Source organism: Bos taurus, chromosome 23 (assembly GCF_002263795.3).
Source record: "Bos taurus isolate L1 Dominette 01449 registration number 42190680 breed Hereford chromosome 23, ARS-UCD2.0, whole genome shotgun sequence".
NCBI lineage: Eukaryota > Metazoa > Chordata > Mammalia > Artiodactyla > Bovidae > Bos > Bos taurus.
In genome coordinates this window covers 12472042-12494149 of record NC_037350.1, presented here as the reverse complement: position 1 = coordinate 12494149, position 22108 = coordinate 12472042, and the positions used below count along the sequence as shown (strand labels likewise).

General features: G+C 42.4%; 1 protein-coding gene and 1 long non-coding RNA gene across 6 annotated transcripts in view; one reads left to right on the top strand and one right to left on the bottom strand.

Moving 5' to 3' along the window:
- Positions 1–85: 85 nt before the first annotated feature.
- On the bottom strand, positions 86–21364 carry LOC112443768 (uncharacterized). 2 transcript variants are annotated; one of them, XR_009492626.1, is made up of 4 exons: positions 20797–21364; positions 18641–18956; positions 18092–18172; positions 7229–15084 (listed from the first exon to the last, which is right to left on the bottom strand). It is a non-coding gene; the product is annotated as an uncharacterized lncRNA (long non-coding RNA). The 2 variants fall into 2 exon arrangements; XR_003032174.2 differs by lacking the exons at positions 18092–18172; positions 18641–18956 and adding an exon at positions 86–3945 and having other exon boundaries at positions 5006–15084.
- BTBD9 (BTB domain containing 9) overlaps positions 21308–22108 on the top strand; it is a 413001-nt gene continuing 412200 nt past the window's right edge. For 2 of the 4 annotated variants that reach the window (XM_024983458.2, XM_024983456.2), the window contains exon 1: positions 21360–21795. The gene's annotated coding sequence lies outside the window, so the exon portion shown is untranslated. 4 annotated transcript variants of the gene reach the window in all.

Genomic DNA, 22108 nt, shown 5'->3' with positions numbered 1-22108 from the left:
ATTTGTACACTTCTATTCTGTACATTCTTTCTTAAAAAAAAAAAAGAAAAGAAAAACTGCCCTTGAGGAGTACTGCAAGGATTTGAAGGGGCTTGCAGACTCATCAAGAACTGGGAATAGTTTGTAATTCTCTACACCCAGCAAAGCACACAGTTTCTATGAATAATGAAGAGTGAGGAAGATGAGAAGAGGAAAGGAGATAAGGATGAAGGATTTTGATAGAAAAAGTGCAGAGAAGAAAGCCGAAATGTCAAAAGTGAGTTGTGGTTAAGCAATGCTACTACATTTTGGGTTAATGGGTTATTAGATTCATAAATAAGCCTCCCCTAGTGGGAGGGTTATTAGATTCATAAATTTAATCATTTAAACCGTATTCCCACAGAAAGAAGCCTTCTCTGCCTGCTAAGTAAAACTTGCCAAAAAGATAGCCCTTGCTTATTCTCGAAGTTCATCCTTAGATGTGTTGAAAAATATGTGTTGTATCACCAGGCTTTGCTAGGGATTAGGACAGCTCACTTCTAGATTAATTTACCTGAGCAGTGGTGACATGAAAGGATGAATTCGAGCACAAGAAATGTTGCTTTCCATGATTGGACAGCAAGACTGTATAGCTCACTGTCAATGTAAAATAAATCAGTCTCTCAGGAACCCTCCACACCTAAGCCTGGGACTCAGTTATAACTCAGATGGTCTGAACAGGAGCTGCTGGCTGAGAGAAAATCACTTAGAGCTTTCCCATGTAGCATTCTCACCAGGATTGGGTACTGTGTGTATAACTATTCCTCAGCAACACAACTGCTTGTGAAGAGGTCTGTATCAGTAGACGTGCATACTGCTGACAATAAGAAAAGACCCAACTCTGTTGGATGTAACACACACTTTAGAGGTTCTGCAATGGGTTGAGAGAGGGTTCAGAAATAACAAGTATCGTGGTTTTCTCCTATCTTTCCCAGCAATTTGGGGAGGGGAGAATAATACTTGCGATAAAAAAAACCCCGACTATGATTCCAGGTGTCATTGTATAAACAATGTTCAGTGAAAGAAAATAACCTTTTCTTCTTGGAGTCTGTAACGAGTGTAAAACCTTTCTCAAAGCTCATCAACAGAATCCTCTTCATGTCTCAAAACTGGGATCAGGTCACTCGCCTGGCTCTGATGATCGGCAGAGGGAATGAGGCCATTCTGATTTGGACTGGTCATATTTATCTGAGTTACCTGCCTTAAGGTGGACACTGCATCAAAACTGGGACTTTCAGAATGCAGGAGCAAATGGGGGCTTCTGAAGAGGCAAACAGAAACTGCAATAGGGTGATATTAAATATTCAGAACTTGGTGCAAGGGTGCTCATAGAAATCATAAGGCATTTTCTGCCCTCGAAGAACTTGTTCTGAGATTACGGTTCTCAACTATATCAGACTTAGCAGATCCTCATTAAAACATGGGAACATTTATAACATCTATTACACCACTATCCTGAAACAAAATTCATATATAATGTAAACCTATATACACAATTTCAGAAAGGATTAAGCCAATGCCTTTATTGTAATAAAAAATAAGTCAATTTGTGATAAAATGTGCATTTCAGTATGTAAATGCCCATATACTACCACACTAAGAAACAATGGAGTAGTCAAGTGCTTTCTCTTACGTATACAAGTGTGTGTGTGCTCAGTTGCTCAGTCGTGTCCTCCTCTGCAGCCCCATGGACTATAGCCCACCAGCTCCTCTATCCATGAAATTTTCCAGGCGATAATACTGGAGTGGGTTACCATTTCCTACTCCAGGGGATCTTCCCAACCCAGGGATGGAACCCGTGTCTCTTGCATCTCCTGCATTGGCAGGTGGATTCTTTACCACTACTGTATAGAAGAAGTAAAATTGTTTAATAGTGCACTGGTAACTCTACTGGTACTTTAGAGGCTGAATTCATGACTCCTGTAGAGTTCTGTTACAACTTTTAAATGCATATTGATAACAGGTATGTTTTATTGGTCACTCAAATTGAGTGATGGTAACTGTTGGAAACATCATTTTCCAAAATGGTGATCAATTCTTGTGGAAGTTTTGAATAAAAGAATAATATTCCTTCTGTTTATGAGATAGTTTTGTCTCTAGTGAATATTAAGATTAGGTATACAAGTAAGTAGAAATTCTAGGCTCAGATGATAAAAGAAGGTGTTATAATTTTTTAGTTGACGTGTGTAAGTTTAAGGTGTGTAGTATGATTTGATATTTATGTTTGCAGTATTACCACCACAGGCTTAGCTGACACTTCTATTGTCACATAATTACCTCTTCTTTTTTGTGATGGGAATAATTAAGATCTAGCCTCTGCCTAAAAATAAACAAGGAAAAAAAAAAGCTGCAAGAAAACACAAACACTGAGGCTGAACAATATGCTACTCAATAACCAGTGAGTCACTAAAGAAATCAAAGAGGAAGACATTGGAGACAAGTGAAAATGGAAACAACGATCTAACAGCAAAAGCAGTTCTAAGAGGGAAGTTTATGGTGATACAAGCCAGCCCACCTCAGGAAACTAGAACTCTTGGTCTTAACCTTACACCTAGAAGAATTAGAAAAAAGAACAAGCAAAACCATCCTTGGCTAGCACTTCTGCTGGTATAGGTGGAAAACGGTGGAGTGACCCATACTGTCACCTCTGAGAGGTCTGGGCACCTGGACAACGTGTCCTTTTCAGACCAGCCAGGGTTGCTGCACTTGTCCATTTACCCTTAAACCTGGGCATGCGGATACCAACAGGCACCTAAGCGGGTCACAGGGATGCTAAGGAGCAGTACTCCGGCTGCTCCCATTGTGCAGCAGCAGCCCTACTTCGTAATGATAAGGGTCACTTACTAACACCAGAATGCTGATGATGATTCTTGCCCGAAGTAACAGGGCATCAGCCACAACTTAAAATTAATGGGATTAATCCCAAAGCAATCTATAGATTCAATGAAAAACCTATCAAAATTTTAATGACTTTTTTTTTTCAGAAATAGAAAAATTCAAACTAAAATTCACATGGAATCTCAAGGGAACCCAAATAACCAAAACAGTCTTGAAAAAGAAGATTAAAATTGGAGGACTCACACATTGTGATTTCAAAACTTACCACAAAGCTTCAGTAATCAAAACAGCATGGTACTGGCATGAAGACAGACATACAGACCAATGGGTTTGTTCCTGGGCACTGAGCCTCACACATATGTTCAGATTTTTGATGAGGATACCAAGACCATTCAATGGGGAAAGGAAAATGTTTTCAACAAATATGCTGGTAAAACTGAGTATCCACACAAAAGAGGGAAGTGTAGTGTAGGTGGATCTTTATCTCACACCGTCTGTAAAAATTAACTCAAAATGAATCAAAGGTCTAAATGTAAAAGCTGGAAGTATAAAACTCATAGAAGAAAACATGAGAAAAGGCTGCATGACCTTGGATTTAGCAACAATGTCTTAGCTATGACACCAAGAAACACAGGCAACAAAAGGAAAAAAGTCAACAAATTGTACCTCACTAAAATTTAAAACATTTAAATTTAAAATTTAAAGGATGCTATCAACAGTGTAAAGGCAACCCACAGAATGGGAAAACATACTTGCAAATCATATGTCTGATATAACATTCAGAATATATAAAGAACTACATGCAACAATAACAAAAACAACCCAGTTTTTAAATGAGCAGAGAATTGCAAGTCAAAACGGCAGTGAGATACCATCCATACCCAGCCATACCATAAGATGCCTGTTGTTTACTGGCTAAGTTGTGTCTGACTCTTTCGATGCCATGGACTGTAGCCCGCCAGGCCCCTCTGTCCATGGAATTTCACAAGCAAGAATTCCTGAGTGAGTTGCCATTTCTTTCTCCAAGGGATCTTCCCAACCCAGGGATTGAACCTGAGTCTCCTGCATTGGCAGGTGAATTCTTTACCGCTGAGCCACCAGGGAAGTATGTAAAAACAAAAACAAAAAATAACAAATGTTTTAGGGAAAGCCTGAATATTTACATTTTGGATTAATACTTTTATTACAAGTAACTTCATTTGTACATGCAATTTATCCGAATAGGTCACTAGTTATCATATTTACATCCTATAAATGTTAACATTATGGATTAATATGAAGGTGAAAGTTGCTCAGTCATGTCCGATGCTTTGCAACCCCATGGACTAAACAATCCATGGAATTCTCCAGGCCAGGATACTGAGTGGGTGGCCTTTCCCTTCTTCAGTGGATCTTCCCAACCCGGGGATCAAACCCAGGTCTCCCGCATTGTAGGTGGATTCTTTACCAACAGAGCTATCAGGGAAGCCCCAATATAATATATCCTATAAGAATTTAGAAGCTTTTTTTCCCTACTAAATCAGAGTCAGGAATGAACACTGAGCTTTCAGGCTCTGCAGGTGATTTTTATGTGTCATTGAGTAAATAAAAATCAGTTTTAAAGATATTTGGGAGTTCCCTGGTGGCCTTGTGGTTAGGATTCTGGCTTTCACGGCCACGGCCCAGGTATTGCTGGCGGGAATGTAAACCAGTGCAGCTGCTGTGGAAAACAGTAGGGCAGTTCTTCCAAAAATTAAACAACTACCATATGTTCAGCAATTCAACTTTTGGATATATACCCAAAAGATCTGAAAACAGAGACTCAAACTGATACTTGTACACCAAGGCTTGTTAGCAGCCTTATTCATGTAGCCAAAAAGTGGATGAGTTTGAGCAGACTCTAGGAGACAGTGAAGGACAGGGAAGCCTGGTATGCTTCAGTCCATGGGGTCGCAGAGTTGGACATGACTGAGCGATTGAACAACAAAAGGTAGAAACAACCCAAATGTCCACTGATGGATGAATAAGTAAAATGTGATATAGGCATACAATGGAATGTTATTCAGCCTTGAAAAGGAACGAAATTCTGAAACATGCTACAACATGGATGAACCTTGAAGACACTGGGCTAAGTCAGACAAAAAGATAAATACAGTATGATTCCACTTACATGAGATACCTGCTGCTGCTACTGCTGCTAAGTCGCTTCAGTCGTGTCCGACTCTGTGTGACCCCATAGACAGCAGCCCACGAGGCTCCGCTATCCCTGGGATTCTCCACGCAAGAGCACTGGAGTGGGTTGCCATTTCCTTCTCCAGTGCATGAAGGAGAAAAATGAAAGTGAAGTCACTCAGTCATGTTCGACTCTAGGAACCCCATGGACTGCAGCCTACCAGGCTCCTCTGTCCATGGGATTTTCCAGGCAAGAGTACTGGAGTGGGGTGCCATTGCCTTCTCCATATGAGATACCTAGATATGAGATACCTAGAATAGTTAAATTCACAGAGACTGAAAGAATGGTGGTTTCCAAGGACTGGTGGGTAGAACAAATGGGGAGTGATTGTTTAATAGATGGAGAGTTTGGGAAGAAGGAAAAGTTTTGGAGATGGATGATGGTGATGGTTTTACAACAATGGAAATGCACATAAAGCCATTGAACTGTATACTTTAAAAATGGTTAAAAGGAAAGACTTTGTTTTCATATATTTTACCACAATAAAAGAAATTAATGTGTGCTCTGGTGAAAGTGTCTCACTTTTTAGAAGAATGACCTCTAGACAAGCAGAACCTGGAGTTATCCAAGTGAATAACTGGGAGCAATGATGGTAAGGGGCTGCTCATATTTCCCACCTTGGTTCCTGAACCCATATGATACCTATTGGGAATAGAGCACTGGTAATGATATTGACAGGGTATATCATGTGTCCTGGCAGTTGGCATCTCATCATTACAGGGTATCATCTCCAAGCTGGTACCTCAGCTGCACCTTCAGAAGACCATTTCATCACTCTCAGAGCAGCATCTTCAGATGGTGCAGCAGGTGACAGGTCCAGTGGACCCATGGTCATGTGCCTGCTGCCGCACTTGCTGTGCTCTAAAATGGGCCCCTTGGGCTGCCATCACCAGGAGAAGGACATGCTGCAGAGAACCATTGACCTTCCAGCAGGGATCTTAGGATGGGACAGTTAGAGCAGAGACAGTGTCATCCCAGGTGTTCCACAGCCTGAAGCAGAGTGATCTGCTTACTCAGCTGATCTCTGTAAGCTAGAAATAAATCCTGATTGTATGCGACTGAGACTTTCTGCATGTGTGTTACACAGAATTTTGTGGCAAAAGCTGATTGACACACTTTTCTCTATCCTCCCTAAATTTCTTTATCTTTTTCTTTGTTCTAACTTCTTAACTGGAATGATTGGTTTGCTTATTGAAACTATTTTTAAAGCTCAAAGGTGCATTTTAAAATGTTATTTTTTCCCTCAGAATTGTTTTGGCAGCATGCCCCACAGTTTTTGCTATGTAGGCTCTCATTGTTATTACTTTGCTATCTTTTGATGTTGATTTTGTGTCCAGTGAATGTGAACTGTATTGTTCCTTTTTGAAATTTACTATAATTTGTGAAAAAGCATGTGCTTGATTTTGTGAATATTCCTTGGACAAGAACAGTATCTTCTGTTGTGGGATATTCAGTTCAGTTCAGTTCAGTCAGTCAGTCGTGTCCGACTCTGCGACCCCATGAACTGCAGCATGCCAGGCCTCCCTGTCCATCACCAACTCCCGAAGTCCACCCAAACCAATGTCCATTGAATCAGTGATGCCATCCAACCATCTTATCCTCCGTCGTCCCCTTCTCCTCCTGCCCTCAATCTTTCGCAGCATCAGGGTCTTTTCAAATGAGTCAGCTCTTCACATCAGGTGGCCAAAGTATTGGAGTTTCAGCTTCAACATCAGTCCTTCCAATGAACACCCAGGACTGATCTCCTTTAGGATGGACTGGTTGGATCTCCTTGCAGTCCAAGGACTCTCAAGTCTTCTCCAACACCACAGTTCAAAAGCATCAATTCTTTGGCACTCAGCCTTCTTCACAGTCCAACTCTCACATCCATACATGACCACAGGAAAAACCATAGCCTTGACTAGATGGACTTTTGTTGACAAAGTAATGTCTCTGCTTTTGAATATGTTATCTAGGTTGGTCATAACTTTCCTTCCAAGGAGTAAGCATCTTTTAATTTCATGGCTGCAGTCACCATCTGCAGTGATTTTGGAGCCCAGAAAAATAAAGTCTGACACTGTTTCCACATCTATTTGCCATGAAGTGATGGGACCGGATGCCATGATCTTAGTTTTCTGAATGTTGAGCTTTAAGCCAACTTTAAAGTTCTGTTTAAAACTGTTGTGATCAAACTCAGTGAGTTTCAACTAAAAATCCTCCATAGCAGCTGTTGTCTGTTCCTCTTCTTCCCCTTCTTCTCCATCTTCTCCCCACTCCTACTCCCCCTTTCTGAATTCCATTATAGGAAAATTAATATTGCTACCTCTCCTTTCTGTTTGCATTTACCTGAAATTTTTGCTCTTCTCTGTTTTTTCCCCAAAATTTTCAATTTTATTATTTTTAGCAAGTCAAACAAAGTATATACAAAAACATCTCTTTCCCCAGCCACATCCATTTGAAAGAAACTTGTGTTAAAAAGTTGGTGATCCAAAAAAAACACAAACAAACAAACAAAAAAAAACAAAAACAACAAAAAAAGTTGGTGATATTTATCCTTCAACCTTAGTCTCTCTGAGTTCATAAATCTGTATAAATACGTTGTGGTAGGCCAAATAACGGCCCTCAACATGTCCAGATACTAATCTCTGGAGCCTGTGAATGTCACCTTATATGGGAAAAGGGTCACAGTACCGGTGATTCAGTTAGGAATCTTGAGATGAGGTTATCTTGGATTATCTGATGTGCCCTAAATGCAACCATATATGTCCTAAGAAGGAGACTGATAGAGATTTAATACAAAAGCAAGAAAGGTCATGTGAAAATGACTGTGGGGATTGGTGTGATGTGACTGTAAGCCAAGGAATGCTGTCTGCCACCAGAAGTGGAAAATATAAGGAACATTTTCCTCTAACTATTCAAGTGAGTGTGGCTCTACCCAGATGTTGATTTTAACTCAGCAACACTGATTTTGGACTTCTGGCCTCCAGAAGTCTAGAGAATTGAATAAACGTGTACTGTTTTAAGCCGTCTTTCTGCTGCTGTAATTTTTACAGCAGCTGCTGCTAAGTCACTTCAGTCATGTCTGACTCTGTGCGACCCCATAGTCGGCAGCCCACCAGGCTCCCCCATCCCTGGGATTCTCCAGGAATAACACTGGAGTGGGTTTTCACAGTAGCAATAGAATGCTAATATGTAAGTTTAAAATTTCCCCCTTTTTAATATTTTTTATAAATATAACATCATACTCTTATGGTGCTCTAGAACTTTCTATCCCTCTTAATAATAAATCAATTATATAAAAATAATGTATAATTATATCTTCAAAGGTCATTATCTATAGATGCCATTCTTTTTAATAACCAAGTAATAGTCCATAGTATGCTCAGTGGTAAAGAATCTGCCTGCCAATGCAGGAGACGTAGGTTCAATCCCTGGATTGGGGTGATCCCCTGGAGAAGGAAATAATAATCCTCTTCAGTATTTTTGCTTGGGAAATCCCATGGACAAAGGAACCTGGTGGGCTACAGTCTGTGAGGTCACAAAGGGTTGCATACAACTTAGCGATCAAAAAACAACAACAGTCCATAGTATAGATGTTTTATAATTCATTTAAACATTCTAGACTTTCTAGTTTCCAGTTTCCCATTGTAAATAGTGCTGCTGAGGGGAGAGGACAGTAGACTCCTATGAGGATCTATAGATAAGTATTAAATTTTAATAGAAGTCAACAGTTTTACTTCCCAGGAAGGTTGTAACACTTCCCATCTGATTTGAATTTTCCTTTTTATAAGTGACGATGACTGTTTTTTTCATATTTTTTGGCAATTTGTATTTCCTATTTTATGCAATGCTTGTTTAGTTCCTTTGCTTCTGTTTCCTTTGGATTATTTTCCTTAACTCATGTGTCATAAGTTTTAGAAATATTTCTTGTCTTTTGACTGAACTGTGATTTTTACTCCCCTTTCATGATATTGGGAGAGAATTCTCCCCATTCTTGCCCACTCACATCTAAAGAAGCCTGAGAACCTAAAATACTCTCCTCTCTATGCCTTAATCAAGAAATCACCTGTAAGTTCCTCTGGCATTTTAGAACATATATTTCTCCCTTATCTCTCATTCTAAATTTATCGTCTGCCTGATGGATCTCAACGGCTTCATCTGCATAGACACTGAAAGAATAAATATACTATCAGTTAGTATGGGTGAGGTTACACTGCAGAAACAAATGATCCCCCAAATCTCAGTAGCTTACAAGATTTATTTCTCCCTCACACTGCATATCCACTGATTCTCTCAGCCTCAGCTAATGATGCAGCTGCACAACAGGCAAGTCCTGGTGTCAGTGGAATAAATGCCTTCTCCAAGAGCTGCCTTTATTGAGAGATACACAAGGGGGCTTTCAGGCAACCACCAGACTGAACATTCTTCTCCCCGGATTCAGAAAGAGGCACGTTTCCTTCAAGGCCACTGGCTTCCTAGTCTTTCTCTGGCATGGTAACATCATACACAGATGTGTCTCTGTGTCTTTGTCATAATGCCCTACATCAGCCTCTAATGAAAGAATCTTAAGCCTCGGATAAGATCTGTTTCAGGAAGAAGAGAAGGATGTTTAATCCTCTCTGCAGGATCAAACATCCAAGTAATTAAGGATGTTCGTCCAGAAAACACTAACTCAGCATTCTGTTCTTGGTCATTTTACCTTGGCTTCTTTCTCCAAACCAAGGAATTTTCCCCCAAAGTTCATCCTAGTCCTTTATGTCTTTGCCATTCACCACCCTGCTGTGTGTTTCTGGAGGTCACACCTCGCTTGTAGTTTGATCACCGTGTTTCCTTTACCATCACGGGGTAATCATTAGTGCTGCTCACAAGTGTCTGGTTCTCCTCTCCTCTGGTCACATAGTAGGATGCATGTCCAGACTTCCTTAAGGTTTGGTTCTGTGACTAATTCTGGCATGAATTGTCAGTAGAAGTGGTGACTGTCACTGTGAGGGTAAAGAATTTAATTGCCAGTGTAAGCCTTATGTTTCGGGGTTATTTTTTGCTGTTGTATAGGATAGCGTATCTTGACTGAAACTACCACATACCTTTTTAGGTATTTAAAATATACATGACAAATTAGAGGCATTTAAAATAATACAAGTCTTCAGATACATAATGGGTAGAAAATGCTCCGTAAGTCAAGGTACAAGTGTGGTCCCAACACTCTTGTTGCTCTAACTCAAATTTAAATTGTTTCAAGCGCCCAGATGCCAATTAGGTAGGAAGTTCAGAATCACTCTGTTGAGCTATTCCCACTTACCCAGGTTGGTTTTTCTCAATGTAGTTTATACACCCTCTGTATCAAATCACCTGGGTTGTTTGTTAAAAATAGACTCCCACATTACCCGTCAAACCAGAATCTGGCAGGACTCAATGTGCCCCCAAGTCATTCTTTTTATTTATCGGTTGCACTGGGTCTTGGTTGCTGCATGCAGGCTTTCTCTAGTTGCAGCAAGAGGGGGCCACACTCTGATTGCAGTGCATGGGCTCCCCATGGTGGTGGCTTCTCTTGTTGCCGAGCGTGGGCTCACATGGGCTTCATCAGTTGTGGTGTGTGGGCTCAGTAGTTGGGGCGCATTGGCCTTAGTTGCCCTGTGGTATACAGGATGTTAGTTCCCGGACCAGGGATCAAGCCAGTGTTCCCTGCATTGGCAGGCCGATTCTTACCCACTGGACTACCAGGGAAGTCCCTCCAAGTCATTCTTATGCATACTTCACACATGATCTTTCTTAGGCTGAAATCACCTTGCTCTACCTCATGGTTCCCACACAACTTCTAGAGCAGCATTATCCAATAGGACCTTCTTCATTGAGAGAAATGTACTTTCCACGTACTGTCCAATATAGTAACCACTAGCCTCACTCAGCTCCTCAGGTGTGACTAGTATGACTGAGGAACTGATTTTTTAATTCAACTTAAATAGCCACACATAGCTAGAAGCTACCATATTAGACAGCACAGTTCTGGACTGTTAGCCCTTGAGAGCAGGAACTGTATCTTCAGTCTCTGCATCTTCTTTGTTCATGACACAGAATAACCCAGTAAAGAAAAACTGAAATACGGCTACACTACTCCCATTTATTTTTTGAGGTTCCTGGTATATTAAGAAAAGAAATGCCAAAACAGGATTACAGAAGTGTTTTCTGGACATTCTAAGTCTTTACTTACAAAGCAGCTTTATTGTCCTTTCTCAAGATAAACACAGGATTAAAATATTAAATCATAGACACATTGGTGTCTGAGAACAATACCTAATAGTCATGGGGGTACTCAATTACCTTTCTACCTTTGATTTAGCAAATATAAAAGATGTATTAAGACAATGATGAATCTTGCTTAGGATCTTTCCATGTACCTTCAGTTGAAGTGTATGTGTACAAATATGAACACCAGTGTATACAAACCAGATCACTAATACATTAGATAGAAAAGGGTTTAAAACAAAGAATATGCTTTAGATATAGGGCAGCTAGTTCTTTACCTCATGGCCTACTAGAACACCGTACTGAGAGAGGCTATGAGAAAAGTGTTTGGAGATTTTGGGACTTGAAGTATCTCATTTATGATTGTCAGTCATTAATCTATCTGTTAATACCTCCCTCAAAAGAACAAAAGCAGAGTTAAAAGTGACATTCTTTAGATTTACAATAATATTAAAACTTCTTTGAAAATAATTTATTGTTCTGGTTATTTAGTTAGTGTAAAACCCTGGACACGTTATAAATAAAATATTCTTATCGGCATGGAAGGGTTCATGGTTTTTATTTATTTTTTATTGGAGGGTGATTGCTTTACAATGGTCTATTGGTTTCTGCTAGACAACAACATGAATCAGCCATAAGTATACATACATCCCTTCCCTCTACAGGAAAGCTAAGCTTCTCTCTAGATGGGGGCTCCCCACCGCCCCCATCCCACCCCTCCAGGTTATCACAGAGACCAGGCTGAGCTCCCTTTGTTGTACAGCAGCTCCCCACTAGTTATCTGTTTTACACATGGTAGTACACATATGTCAATGCTCCTCTCTCAGTTAGTCCCACCCTCTCCTCCCCCTGCTGTGCCCACAAGTCCGTTCTCTATGTCTGCATCTCTATTCCTGCCCTGAAAACATGTTTATAAGCACCATTTTTCTAGATGCCATATATATGCGTTAATATATGATATTTGTTTTTCTATTTCTGACTTCCCTCTGTATAACAGGCTCTGAAAGTGAAAGTGAAGTCGCTCAGTTGTGTCCGACTCTTTGCAACCGGTGGACTGTAGCCTACCAGGCTCCTCTGTTTATGGGATTCTCCAGGCAAGAGTACTGGAGTGGGTTGCCATTTCCTTCTCCAGGGGATCTTCCCGACCCAGGGATTGAACCCTGGTTTCTCGCATTGCAGGCAGACGCTTTAACCTCTGAGCCACCAGAGAAGCCCCTAACAGGCTCTAGATTCTTCCTAATTCAAAAAGACACGTGTACCTCCGTGTTCACTGCAGCACTGTTTATAATAGCCAGGACATGGAAGCAACCTAGATATCCATTGACAGATGAATGAATAAAGAAGATGTAGTGCATACATACAATGGAATATTACTCAGCATAAAAAGGAACAAATTTGGGTCCATAAGTTTTAACTCTTGTCTGAAGTAAGGATTCAGTTCAGTTCAGTCGCTCAGTCATGTCCGACTCTCGGTGACCCCATGGACTGCAGTACACCAGAGTTCCCTGTCCATCACCAACTCCCGGAGCTTACTCAAACTCATGTCCATTGAATCGGTGATGCCATCCAACCATCTAAAAGGTAGTCATTATTAAGCATAAGTATCACTCATTTCCCTAGCTTTTCCATGATCAACCTGAGTTGCCCAGTGCGATTATACACACAATCCAGAAAATTACAGATAAATCTGAGTAAGAGAAAACCCAAATTTAAATAGAAGATAAGGACCAGGGAATAAATTAGAACACAGATGCGTAGGCCACAGTTCCTATGCAAGCACTAAAGCTGGGCTAAGAATGGACTTGGAGCTTCATGACAGCGAAAGTTATCTAGTTATCTAGTTACATTACCTGCTTGACTGTGAGGAAAACACATCACTTACTCAAGGGTAACCAGCATTTCCTGACACTTGGCTCTGAAAGAAAATTCTCCTGTGGGGTTTTCCATAAGGAACATAAATGACTGAGTGCACAATAGCTCTGCAGCAAATGCAACAGTGTGCTTTGTAGACCTGTTTCTTTCAGAATTCCTTAATGTGTGTAGAAGCCACAGTATTCAAAAGATAAGTCAGTAAAACACTCCTGGTAAGGGGGTGAGAAATATTTCTGTGTGTATGAGCTCAGGACAACATGGTCAGGGATGCAGTTTTCCGATGGACCAGCATTTGACTAAAAGCAAATACATATTGTTCAGTAATCTGATCAGCAGATGGTGGGTGGGTGACAGCCTTTTGTGAACAGTGAGTCATCCCCTTGAGATTCTCACCTAAATAGGAACATTCCTCTCTTCATGGGGGTGGACAGAGGGAGCACCTGAAAACAGTCTAGAATTTTCTTTAAAAAACACACAAAAAATACAAACCCAGTTCTTCAAAATAAGAAGAATGAAGTATTCAAGTTTGTGAAGTTCCATCTAACAGGGCAGAGGGTCTGCAAACTCACAGACAAGTCATTTGTTTTTTAACCCATGTTCACATTAGTTACCACTATTAAGAGATGAATAAATTAAAAACCTGGCAACCCAAGATGTTCACATACCACTCAGCAACAATCTGCTGGCTGCGGGTAGAGCGTTTGCCCACTCTTTAGGCATCTGAACTGTTGGAGGATGAAGATTTGGGTTGAAAAATTTTCAAAGAAGAAATTATCAGCTGCTCACTCTGGCTACAGAAAAATCTGAATAATACTCCCATGAACTGTATGGCTTTTAGCAAAGTATCAATAACTGGTCAGTAAATCTACCTGGAAGAATTCCTTGTAAAACACACCTTTAAGTAAAGAAATGAATCTGGAATTGAGTTACTGGATCTAAGTCAGTTAAATTGCAAGACATGTACCAAAATACCTATTTTCGTTTTAGAATAAGTGATCTTCATCCATTTCTGATAAATGCTAAACCACAAAATCAGCTGTACATTAAAGTTAATTATAATAAAATATCAGCATTAAGGAAGATGACTGACTTCTTATCTCTAAAGCAAGGCAGAATATTTTCAAATAATCCAAAAGTGGTTTCAAGTTATTTAGATATGTTAAAAATAAGGAGGGTCACAACTTGCCTGTTTTATGCTACTTGAAATACTTTCTGATTTGTCTGAACACCAATTCTATTGATCTGGACTTTCGAGGTCACAGAAGTCCTGGTTTCATAGGGACTAGGATTCTACATGGAGAAGGCGATGGCACCCCACTCCAGCACTCTTGCCTGGAAAATCCCATGGACAGAGGAGCCTGGAAGGCTGAAGTCCATGGGGTTGCTGAGGGTCAGACACGACTGAGCGACTTCACTTTCACTTTTCACTTTCATGCACTGGAGAAGTAAATGGCAACCCACTCCAGTGTTCTTGCCTGGAGAATCCCAGGGATGGGGGAGGCTGGTGGGCTGCCGTCTATGGGGTCGCACAGAGTCGGACACGACTAAAGCAACTTAGCAGCAGCAGCAGCAGCAGCAGCAGCAGCAGCAGGATTCAACACTGAATTCATGGAAGTTAATCTGAAACTACTTCTTGTCCACAGATTCAAAGTCTGAGAAAGCATGCCAAGATGCAACCTTTCTTTTAAAAACAAGGTTTACTTTTTCTAATTATAAAACAAATGTATAATATCAATAATCTAGAAAATGCAGAAGAATTTAGATTTCCCCTAGCTTTTAATTTTGAAAAATTTCAAACCAACAGAATGTAGACATGCAAGCCAAGAGTCCTTCCAGTTACTAATGCTGAGCCACAAATTTCTCAGAGCTTCTTGGCAGTCAGAGTGAAATGAGGAAACAGCCAGTTATGTAACACACATCACCTATAATCAGAAAACATATCAGTTACTCAAGGGTAGTCAACTCTTTCATGGCATTTGGCTGAGAGTGAAAAATTCTCTTATGGTCTTTTAATGAGGGATACACAGCAATATCACACACAATAAGCCAATAATTACTGCACTAGAGAGTTCTTTAAAGTATGTCTAGAACCTCTCAATGTTAGCAGAGGATGCATGGTATGAAGGAAGGCAGCAATCTAGGGGTTAAGAGCATGGACTCTAGAACCCAGCTATCTAAGTTTGCATCCGTCTCCATCACCATTGTGTTACCTTGAGTAAATTACTTAATCTTTCTATGCCTTAGTGTCCTGAATTATAAAGCACTGTGATTAATAATATCACCTGCCTCAAAGGGTTATTATGAAGCTTAAGTGAATTAATGCCCAGAACTACCTAAAACTGTACCTGGTCCATAGGAAGCCAGGTCATCAGTATTACAGTAAATGCTAAAATAAAGGAGTGCATAGTATGTAATAGTGTGCTTCCTGGTGGCTCAGTGGTGAAGAATCTGCCTGCCAATGCAGGAAATGTGGATTTGATCCCTGGGTCAGGAAGATCCCCTGGAATAGGAAATGGCAACCCACTCCAGTATTCTTGCCTGGGAAATCCCATGGACAGAGGAGCCTGGTGGGTTACAGTCCATGCGGTCACAAAGAGTCAGACACAACGCAACAACCAAACAACATCACCATGATGTAACAGTACAGAGAAAGGACACTTAGACTAAATAATGGCCGGAGGGAAGGTTTCCTAAAGAGAGGATGCCTGGTCTATTACATAACTGCTGTTAGCAAGACCTTGGCCCAGTTACTTAAACTTTGTATCCTTATCTGCTAAAACAGAGATATAATATCGGTTTTGATACAATAAGCTGAAGTTTGTGATATAAATGAGATAGTATAGAGGATTAGATGAGCAAATGGAACAGAGTGTGGCATGTATAACAGATAAATATTTTCACTTAAATCTGGTGGGAAAGTAAATAAATTACTCTTGCATTCAATTTTTACACATGTCCGTTTCTCCAATTAAATGGTATACTTAAGTTCAGAAATAATTGTATATAAGTATTCATTCCAATCACAACAAAGCTATCTAGAAGTAATGTTAAATGATAAGTGGTGGATTAGCACAATTCCTCTTTCTTTTTTTTAAAATCACCATGGAAATGTCTTATGGTTCTGGTTATGTCATTTCTGAGGCACACTGTCCACCTGAGAGTAGGTAAATGTAACACCTTGATTTCCATTTGGCAAAAATGATTGCTCCCTCATCTGTATTACTTTATATATCCCTCATTTCACTTCATACAGAATTCTAATATAGTATGTAGTATACTGTGTCATGACCCAGATAATCACGATGGTGTGATCACTCACCTAGAGCCAGACACCCTGGAATGTGAAGTCAAGTGGGCCTTAGAAAGCATCACTACGAACAAAGCTAGTGGAGGTGATGGAATTCAATTGAGCTATTTCAAATCCTGAAAGATGATGCTGTGAAAGTGTTGCACTCAATATGCCAGCAAATTTGGGAAACTCAGCAGTGGCCACAGGACTGGAAAAGGTCAGTTTTCATTCCAATCCCAAAGAAAGGCAATGCCAAAGAATGCTCGAACTACCTCACAATTGCACTCATCTCACACGCTAGTAAAGTAATGCTTAAAATTCTCCAAGCCAGGCTTCAGCAATATGTGAGCCATGAACTTCCTGATGTTCAAGCTGGTTTTAGAAAAGGTAGAGGAACCAGAGATCAAATTGCCAACATCCGCTGGATCATGGAAAAAGCAAGAGAGTTCCAGAAAAACATCTATTTCTGCTTTATTGACTATACCAAAGCCTTTGACTGTGTGGATCACAATAAACTGTGGAAAATTCTGAAAGAGATAGGAATACCAGACCACTTGACCTGCCTCTTGAGAAACCTATATGCAGGTCAGGAAGCAACAGTTAGAACTGGACATGGAACAACAGACTGGTTCCAAATAGGAAAAGGAGTACGTCAAGGCTGTATATTGTCACCCTGCTTATTTAACTTATATGAAGAGTACATCACAAGAAACGCTGGGCTGGAGGCAGCACAAGCTGGAATCAAGATTGCCGGGAGAAATATCAATAACCTCAGATATGCAGATGACACCACCCTTATGGCAGAAAGTAAACAGGAACTAAAAAGCCTCTTGATGAAAGTGAAAGAGGAGAGTGAAAAAGTTGGCTTAAAGCTCAACATTCAGAAAACGAAGATCATGGCATCCGGTCCCATCACTTCATGATAAATAGATGGGGAAACAGTGGAAATAGCGTCAGACTTTATTTTGGGAGCTCCAAAATCACTGCAGATGGTGACTGCAGCCATGAAATTAAAAGACGCTTGCTCCTTGGAAGGAAAGTTATGACCAACCTAGATAGCATATTGAAAAGCAGAGACATTACTTTGCCAACAAAGGTCCATCTAGTCAAGGCTATGGTTTTTCCTGTGGTCATGTATGGATGTGAGAGTTGGACTGTGAAGAAAGCTGAGAACTGCAAGAATTGATGCTTTTGAACTGTAGTGTTGGAGAAGACTCTTGACAGTCCCTTGGACTGCAAGATCATCCAACCAGTCCATTCTAAAGGAGATCAGCCCTGGGTGTTCTTTGGAAGGACTGATGCTAAAGCTGAAACTCCAATACTTTGGCCACCTCATGCGAAGAGTTGACTCATTGGAAAAGACCCTGATGCTGGGAGTGATTGGGGGCAGGAGAAGGGGATGACAAAGGAGGAGATGGCTGGATGGCATCACCGACTTGATGCACCTGAGTTTGGGTGAACTCCGGGAGTTGGTGATGGACAGGGAGGCCTGGCATGCTGTGATTCATGGGGTCGCAAAGAGTCAGACACGACTGAGTGACTCAACTGAACTGAACTGACTGATACTGTGTTAGAGTCACAGTTCATTCAATTTATACCTTGATTTGTTTAAAAAAGAACTATGGCAATTAGTTACCTACTTTTATGTTTATCTTCCTTCCAAAACTGTGAGTTTCTTGAGTAACCGTATCATATCCATATCCATAGTTTCTGGCCATAAGCTGAAACATAACATACTGATTCTCACTGTGTGGTGAAATGAGGATTTGAAGTGTGCTGTTATAAGGAAATGAGTCTAATATAAAGTTAAGGGGACTGTGGGAATCTATATGAAGATCATAGACATCTCCTTTGGTAGATGGGAAACCAAAGTGTGGAAGAGTTAAGTGATTTGCCAAAGGTTACTTAGCTAGTTAGTGGCCAGAACCAAGATTGGAATCTCAAACTCCCATCAACTAGTCCAGATGGCAACCCACTCTACTGACCTGCCTTTCAGACCCCAACAATTTAGTACATATCTCTACTACCTCACTCAGCTGCAGTTGTTGCTCACCAATCACTCTTGTGTTGCTGATCCAGTCAGCGCTTTCCAGCCCTTCACATGTTTGCCCTATTTGTGGTCTCTGACTCTGCTGAGACCATCTTGCAATTCTTTCCCACCTGGGCTTCAGAGGCACTACTACACTCACCTAGTTCTTTTCTCTCTCTGGCCATTCTTCTTCAGACTTTGTGCGCTTCCGTTCATCTGCCACAGCCTTAGTGCTTCCCGGGGATCTGTCCTTGGTCCTCTTTATCGTTTCTTCTGTGTTTTGATTGATCTCATCCACACCCCGTACTCATATTACCAAATTATAAATTAACGTCCTCTAAATCTATTTTAACTCAACTTGTCTCCTCACTCACAAATCTGTGTAATTTGACTGTTGATTGGATGTTTATTTCCCTCTGGATGTGAAGGTTCCCTCCATTATGTCACAGTCACATTGCAGTCATCTCTGAAAGAACCTAATCAATTGCATTCTTTAAATGAAAGAGAATGTGGCAGGGGACCAGCTATCATCTTTATTATGGAATGTATTCATTTACTATTGCTGTTGTATCAAGTTACTACAGAGTTGGTGGCTTAAAACAACACAAATTTATTATCTTACAGTTCTGGATATCAGAAATCTAAAAATCAAGGCATTGGGAGGGCTCTGTTCTCTCTGAGGGCTCTGAGGAAGAATCTTTCCTGGCCTCTTCCAGCTTCCAGAGGTCGCCTGCATTCCTTGGCTCCATCTTAAAAGCCGGCAGTGCAGATTCTTATCATCCTTCTCTCTGACCTCTGCTTCCATCATCATCTCTCAATCTCTGACTCTGACCCTCCTGCCTCCAGTCCAGCCAGATAATCCAAGATGATCTCCCCATCACAAGATCCTTAATTTAACCCACCTGCAGGACTTCCCTGGGTGGTCCAGTGGTTAAGACTTCAAGCCCCCAGTGCAGGGGGAGCAGGTTTAATCCCTGGGAACTAAATCCTGTGCGATGTGTGGTGCAGCCAAAACAAACAAACAAACAAAAACCCAAACCAAAATAGCAAAACAAACAAAAACCAACTTAAAAAAAAAAAAAAAAGCAAACAAAACCCTTCAAAGTCTCTTTTGGCACAAAAGGTAACATTCACAGGTTCTGGAGATAAGGGCATGAAAATCTTTCAGGACCTGTAATTCTGTATACTACAACTGAAAAAACTGATATTGAATATTACCTGTGGACAGAGAGCTTCCTAATGCTAAACTCTCGAATTACATAGGCTTATTAACTCTGCAGCTCTGGACCAAGCACCCTCAACCCACCCCCAGGCTCTACTCCTGATGGATCAGAGTAGAACACAAAGATAGTTCCCTGATGGATGCTTTCCTTTAACAGGGGGGTGAAAAATGGATGGGCTACACATATTCAGTTTCTCCTTTTAAATTCACCAATCAGGAAGTCACTGCTCCAGCGAGGAGTGAGCTAAGGCAGGTGCAGTGACATCTGTTAATAAAATATGTAATATGTGTATGAGTGTAGAATGTTTCCCCAACAAACATGCTCATTTTTTAATACCATCATTGTGCGTGCGTGCATGCTAAGTCACTTCAGTCGTGTCGGACTCTTTGTGACCCTATACACCATAGCCTGCTAGGCTCCTGGAGAATCCCACAAAATACATCATCATATCCCACAAATCTGATCTTCCTACTGGCGGTGTCATCAGCATTATATGATTTCCTGGATTACAAACTGGTGGATGACCCAGACTCAGTTTTCTTCGCTTCCTGTTAAATGTTTCCACTACCTACCCCAGACATTCTAGAAACTTGGCCTAGTCATTTTTCCCTCAGTCAGTGCTGTCAATGCTACCACCTTAACAGTGCTCACATCTGTCCCTTCCTTTACATTCCCTCTGCCAAAGCTTTGGTTAAGGCTCTGATCACTTCTTATCTGGGGTACAGCAATGGCCTCATAACTGATCTCCCTGCCTCAAGTCTACTTTCAGTTCCATACCTTTACTCAGGAAGCTTCCTTTGGCTGGAATTATGTCCTTTCTAGTCACTCTCTCCAAAGCCCCACACCCCGGACCTCCAGTAAGCCCAAGGGTTAAGCAGAACTGACAGTCCAACATTCCTGATCAGACTTGACACTACGTTTCCCTGACTCCACAGTCTATGCTCTTAACTGCTCTTGCTTGACTGCCTTCCTTATAACAAAGATACTTTAAAGTCTAGTGACCTTTATACTTTAAAACGCACTTTTGCATACATTATTTTGTTTTAGCTGCACAATTCTACAACGTAGGTAAGACAGGTATTGTTATCCTCACTTATAAAACGAAGAAACAAGAGTCGGAGGAATTCAAGGCCGGGTCCATCGCACGTTGCTGTGGAGTTAACGAGTGTCACTAGACATTCTTTCACATTAACCTGCACTCAGCCCCAAAGGTCCCGGTTCCTGGAAAAGCCTTCCTGCACTTCGCAGAAGGAGCCGATGGGATCCGCTCCAGACGGGACAGCAGTCTGGAGACCCTGCCGTCTCCCCTACAGGCGCCCGGGCGATCACGACTGGGACCTCCCCGTGTGTAGTGACGCGATCGGTGACGCCATACAGTGACGTAAAGTGACGTAACTCACCGGGAGCCAGGTGCCGGCAGGGCAGCCACACCCTGGAGCCCTTTGATCCGGAGGGCAGCGTGTCGGGCGGCTGCGGGAAAACCGCAAAAGCCGCGGGACGCGACCTCCCGGCCCTGAACCGGTGTAACCTGCCGGCCCGCCGCCGATCGGTTGCTACGTGACGCAAGCGCGCAGAGGCGCGTGCGCGGCCACGGCGGTGTGCGTGAAAGCGGACGCGCGCCGCGGTGGCGGCGGCGGCGAGGACGGCGGCGACGGCAGCGGCCGAGGGGGCGGTGGTTACGAGGAGGGTGCGGAGCGGGCGGAAGAGGCGCCCGTGCGGGCCGTGAGGTCGCAGAGGAGCATCGTGGGGGTGAGTAGCCGGGGCCTCGCGGGGGAGGTGGGGCCCGGCCGCACCTGCTGCGCGGGCCCGGGGCGCGGGGACGCGCGCCCCTCCGCGCTCCTCAGCCGCCTACTCCGGGGGGCGGGGAGGGAGCGCCGACGGGGGCTGACGAGGGTCAGTTCCTGGGCGCGGGCGCTCCGGAAACCGGCCGCCTGCGGCCGGCGGAGACTTCAGTTCTGGAAGCGTCTGGGGCGTCTGGAGTTCCTCAGGGCGGCCCTGCCAGGCTCCCGGGCCGAGGAATCTGAAGCCCGAGAAGTCCGGCTCCCTGAGCAGCCTCACATCCTGCCTGAGACGAGGCTGCGCGAAACCGAAGGCGAGGAGGAACGGGGAACGCAGTGGTTGGGGCTCGGATAAGTTGGGCCCTGCTGGGGCCCCTCAACGCCCCTGCCCTGGCCGGGCTCCGAGGAGGAGCCGGTTGTTATGGAGAGTGTTGTGTGAATCAGTGCCCGCGCGCCGCGTCAGACACACCCACGACCGGGGGCAGGAGATCTGTCACTGTGGAGAGGGGGCGGGCAACTTGTTGCCTGGTGTTGCCAACTTCAGGAGTTGTGTGCACGTGTTTGATGCACGCTGAAAGCCTTGTCGGCGCTTAGCATTTTATCACGCTGTTGCTACAGATTTTGAGG